The sequence below is a fragment of the Ranitomeya imitator genome, chromosome 4, assembly GCF_032444005.1.
Source record: "Ranitomeya imitator isolate aRanImi1 chromosome 4, aRanImi1.pri, whole genome shotgun sequence".
NCBI classification, from domain to species: Eukaryota; Metazoa; Chordata; class Amphibia; order Anura; family Dendrobatidae; genus Ranitomeya; species Ranitomeya imitator.
In genome coordinates this window covers 600119293-600125290 of record NC_091285.1, presented here as the reverse complement: position 1 = coordinate 600125290, position 5998 = coordinate 600119293, and positions in this window count along the sequence as shown.

Genomic DNA, 5998 nt, shown 5'->3' with positions numbered 1-5998 from the left:
ATTCTCTCTGGGAGCTTCCGTTTGTGGAGGAAAGTGGTACTGCAGCTTCTGAGTTTCCTCCCTCAGGTGATCTGGTGAGGTCGTTAGCTGCTTCTCTACTTAACTCCACCTGATGCTTTGATCCATGCTTCCTGTCAATGTTCCAGTGTTGGACTTGTGTTTCTCTGGATCATTCCTGTGGCCTGCTGCTCTGCATAGCTAAGTGCTTCTCTGCTATTTGTTGCTATTTTTTCTGTCCAGCTTGTCTATTTGTTTTGCTGGAAGCTCTGGGACGCAAAGGGTGTACCTCCGTGCCGTTAGTTCGGTACGGAGGGTCTTTTTGCCCCCTTTGCGTGGTTTTCTTTAGGGTTTTGTGTAGACCGCAAAGTTATCTTTCCTATCCTCGCTCTGTCTAGAATATCGGGCCTCACTTTGCTGAATCTATTTCATCCCTACGTTTGTCTTTTCATCTTGCTCACAGTCATTTTATGTGGGGGGCTGCCTTTTCCTTTGGGGTATTTCTCTGAGGCAAGGTAGGCTTATTTTTCTATCTTCAGGCTAGTTAGTTTCTCAGGCTGTGCCGAGTTGCATAGGGAGCGTTAGGCGCAATCCACAGCTGCCTCTAGTTGTGTTTGGAGAGGATCAGGAATTGCGGTCTACAGAGTTTCCACGTCTCAGAGCTCGTTCTATTATTTTGGGTTATTGTCAGATCACTGTATGTGCTCTGATCGCTATGTACATTGTGTTACTGAATTGCCTTTCATAACAGTCTCTTTCCTCATGTGCAGCCATTGCAGGTCCTTAGGTATCCATGGTCATTGCTAGAATTGGGCGGATTTTTCAATATTCGATTCGGATTACGTTCGCCGGCTAAACTGGTTTTTGCAATATTTGCCAAACGTCATTGGAGTCAATGGGAGTAGAAATGAGCTAATATGTTCGGAAGCATAAATTTGGCACAAATAGGGTACCAATATGGCACAAATATGGCAAATTCGGATTCGGCAATCATTTTCGAACATATTCGCTCAACTCTAGTTAAAACCACTAGCAACTAGTTAATTGTCACTTTCATGGCACCTTTCATCTTCTTTCTTCACAAGTGTCTTACCCCTCTGCCTCCCAGCTTTTTGCTTGCCATTTGGTGGAGCGGTCCTGAAAATTGACAGTTAGGACCAAGAACATAGTTATTCCACTAGCTTAGAGGAGCAAGCGAAACCGACTACAAAGTAAAATGTGTCTGTGCAAATGAACAGAGCATGGAAACAAACAATGAGAATTGGAGCTGCTAGCACAGGAAGAGAGATATGATGTCATAGGCATCACTGAAACTTGGTGGGATGATACAGATGATTAGAATGCAAACCTTGAAGGCTACAACTTATTTATTAGAAACAATATTAAGAAAAGGGAAGGAGGTGCTGCATTGTATGTTATGAAAACTTGCATTTCCACAGAGATTCAAGCTTCAGAGAATGGTAGCTCTGCAGAAACTGTTTAGGTAAAAATACACGGAGAAAAGAGCAGAAAGGACTCTATTGTACAGTAGGTTTACTTTAGGCCACCTGGACAGACTGAAGATATGGATAATCTCTTAAAATCAGATGTCTCTGTTCTCAGAAAAGTACGACATAGTGATCATGGGAGATTTTTATTATTCAGATATTTGTTGGGAATTTCTCTCAGGCAAAAGCAATGGGCCCAGAAAACTCTTATCTTCTCTTGCTGACAACTTTATCTTTCAAAAGGTAGAAGAGAGAACAAGAGGATCTGCAATCTTGGACCTAATTCTTACCAACAGGGATGAAATGGTGTTAGAAGAGCTAAAGCCAGCGATGAAGTGAGGCTTGCAAGAGAGATCAAAAGCAATAAAAAAAGGATTTTAGGTTATCATGTCACTCTCCGCAAGGAGAAACGATACTTCTTGGATCCCGGTCAGACGCCTCTCAATCAGCCAAACCGGATCTCCACTTTGCACTGACGAAGGGCAGTACCCCGAAGCACAGTGTCTGCAAATTGAGATTCTAGAAGACACAAAAGAGAATAGTAAAACCAAAAACACTCAGTTTGAAAAAATGTTGCAGTAATCCGCAAGTGCTAGTAAAAGATGTAAAAAACAGGGTATTTGGTTGATACGTTTTTTGCAAAAAATGTATACTAAGCTGCTCTACCAATCTTCACGGTATACCCATATCAGAGCAGTCCTAACTAATGTATGCAATCCCTATCTGATGTATTTAAAAACCTGATCATCTGTATATAACCTGTGTGAACAGGGTTCAGAGAGGAAAAATCCATGTGTGCATACAGGGTAGAACAGCTTTTGTGCAGATAGCCCAAGAGGAGTGGTGGAACTCCCCAGTCTTGTAGACACAAGAGAACAATTATGGAAACAGGAACACATGGGCTACTTGCACAGTGAACAAGTCTGTATGATCATGTTCACACACCACCAAGAAACCTGAAGACACAAAAGAGAATAGTAAAACCAAAAACACTCAGTTTGAAAAAATGTTGCAGTAATCCGCAAGTGCTAGTAAAAGATGTAAAAAACAGGGTATTTGGTTGATACGTTTTTTGCAAAAAATGTATACTAAGCTGCTCTACCAATCTTCACGGTATACCCATATCAGAGCAGTCCTAACTAATGTATGCAATCCCTATCTGATGTATTTAAAAACCTGATCATCTGTATATAACCTGTGTGAACAGGGTTCAGAGAGGAAAAATCCATGTGTGCATACAGGGTAGAACAGCTTTTGTGCAGATAGCCCAAGAGGAGTGGTGGAACTCCCCAGTCTTGTAGACACAAGAGAACAATTATGGAAACAGGAACACATGGGCTACTTGCACAGTGAACAAGTCTGTATGATCATGTTCACACACCACCAAGAAACCTGAAGACACAAAAGAGAATAGTAAAACCAAAAACACTCAGTTTGAAAAAATGTTGCAGTAATCCGCAAGTGCTAGTAAAAGATGTAAAAAACAGGGTATTTGGTTGATACGTTTTTTGCAAAAAATGTATACTAAGCTGCTCTACCAATCTTCACGGTATACCCATATCAGAGCAGTCCTAACTAATGTATGCAATCCCTATCTGATGTATTTAAAAACCTGATCATCTGTATATAACCTGTGTGAACAGGGTTCAGAGAGGAAAAATCCATGTGTGCATACAGGGTAGAACAGCTTTTGTGCAGATAGCCCAAGAGGAGTGGTGGAACTCCCCAGTCTTGTAGACACAAGAGAACAATTATGGAAACAGGAACACATGGGCTACTTGCACAGTGAACAAGTCTGTATGATCATGTTCACACACCACCAAGAAACCTGAAGACACAAAAGAGAATAGTAAAACCAAAAACACTCAGTTTGAAAAAATGTTGCAGTAATCCGCAAGTGCTAGTAAAAGATGTAAAAAACAGGGTATTTGGTTGATACGTTTTTTGCAAAAAATGTATACTAAGCTGCTCTACCAATCTTCACGGTATACCCATATCAGAGCAGTCCTAACTAATGTATGCAATCCCTATCTGATGTATTTAAAAACCTGATCATCTGTATATAACCTGTGTGAACAGGGTTCAGAGAGGAAAAATCCATGTGTGCATACAGGGTAGAACAGCTTTTGTGCAGATAGCCCAAGAGGAGTGGTGGAACTCCCCAGTCTTGTAGACACAAGAGAACAATTATGGAAACAGGAACACATGGGCTACTTGCACAGTGAACAAGTCTGTATGATCATGTTCACACACCACCAAGAAACCTGAAGACACAAAAGAGAATAGTAAAACCAAAAACACTCAGTTTGAAAAAATGTTGCAGTAATCCGCAAGTGCTAGTAAAAGATGTAAAAAACAGGGTATTTGGTTGATACGTTTTTTGCAAAAAATGTATACTAAGCTGCTCTACCAATCTTCACGGTATACCCATATCAGAGCAGTCCTAACTAATGTATGCAATCCCTATCTGATGTATTTAAAAACCTGATCATCTGTATATAACCTGTGTGAACAGGGTTCAGAGAGGAAAAATCCATGTGTGCATACAGGGTAGAACAGCTTTTGTGCAGATAGCCCAAGAGGAGTGGTGGAACTCCCCAGTCTTGTAGACACAAGAGAACAATTATGGAAACAGGAACACATGGGCTACTTGCACAGTGAACAAGTCTGTATGATCATGTTCACACACCACCAAGAAACCTGAAGACACAAAAGAGAATAGTAAAACCAAAAACACTCAGTTTGAAAAAATGTTGCAGTAATCCGCAAGTGCTAGTAAAAGATGTAAAAAACAGGGTATTTGGTTGATACGTTTTTTGCAAAAAATGTATACTAAGCTGCTCTACCAATCTTCACGGTATACCCATATCAGAGCAGTCCTAACTAATGTATGCAATCCCTATCTGATGTATTTAAAAACCTGATCATCTGTATATAACCTGTGTGAACAGGGTTCAGAGAGGAAAAATCCATGTGTGCATACAGGGTAGAACAGCTTTTGTGCAGATAGCCCAAGAGGAGTGGTGGAACTCCCCAGTCTTGTAGACACAAGAGAACAATTATGGAAACAGGAACACATGGGCTACTTGCACAGTGAACAAGTCTGTATGATCATGTTCACACACCACCAAGAAACCTGAAGACACAAAAGAGAATAGTAAAACCAAAAACACTCAGTTTGAAAAAATGTTGCAGTAATCCGCAAGTGCTAGTAAAAGATGTAAAAAACAGGGTATTTGGTTGATACGTTTTTTGCAAAAAATGTATACTAAGCTGCTCTACCAATCTTCACGGTATACCCATATCAGAGCAGTCCTAACTAATGTATGCAATCCCTATCTGATGTATTTAAAAACCTGATCATCTGTATATAACCTGTGTGAACAGGGTTCAGAGAGGAAAAATCCATGTGTGCATACAGGGTAGAACAGCTTTTGTGCAGATAGCCCAAGAGGAGTGGTGGAACTCCCCAGTCTTGTAGACACAAGAGAACAATTATGGAAACAGGAACACATGGGCTACTTGCACAGTGAACAAGTCTGTATGATCATGTTCACACACCACCAAGAAACCTGAAGACACAAAAGAGAATAGTAAAACCAAAAACACTCAGTTTGAAAAAATGTTGCAGTAATCCGCAAGTGCTAGTAAAAGATGTAAAAAACAGGGTATTTGGTTGATACGTTGAGACTTGTTCACTGTGCAAGTAGCCCATGTGTTCCTGTTTCCATAATTGTTCTCTTGTGTCTACAAGACTGGGGAGTTCCACCACTCCTCTTGGGCTATCTGCACAAAAGCTGTTCTACCCTGTATGCACACATGGATTTTTCCTCTCTGAACCCTGTTCACACAGGTTATATACAGATGATCAGGTTTTTAAATACATCAGATAGGGATTGCATACATTAGTTAGGACTGCTCTGATATGGGTATACCGTGAAGATTGGTAGAGCAGCTTAGTATACATTTTTTGCAAAAAACGTATCAACCAAATACCCTGTTTTTTACATCTTTTACTAGCACTTGCGGATTACTGCAACATTTTTTCAAACTGAGTGTTTTTGGTTTTACTATTCTCTTTTGTGTCTTCAGGTTTCTTGGTGGTGTGTGAACATGATCATACAGACTTGTTCACTGTGCAAGTAGCCCATGTGTTCCTGTTTCCATAATTGTTCTCTTGTGTCTACAAGACTGGGGAGTTCCACCACTCCTCTTGGGCTATCTGCACAAAAGCTGTTCTACCCTGTATGCACACATGGATTTTTCCTCTCTGAACCCTGTTCACACAGGTTATATACAGATGATCAGGTTTTTAAATACATCAGATAGGGATTGCATACATTAGTTAGGACTGCTCTGATATGGGTATACCGTGAAGATTGGTAGAGCAGCTTAGTATACATTTTTTGCAAAAAACGTATCAACCAAATACCCTGTTTTTTACATCTTTTACTAGCACTTGCGGATTACTGCAACATTTTTTCAAACTGAGTGTTTTTGGTTTTACTATTCTC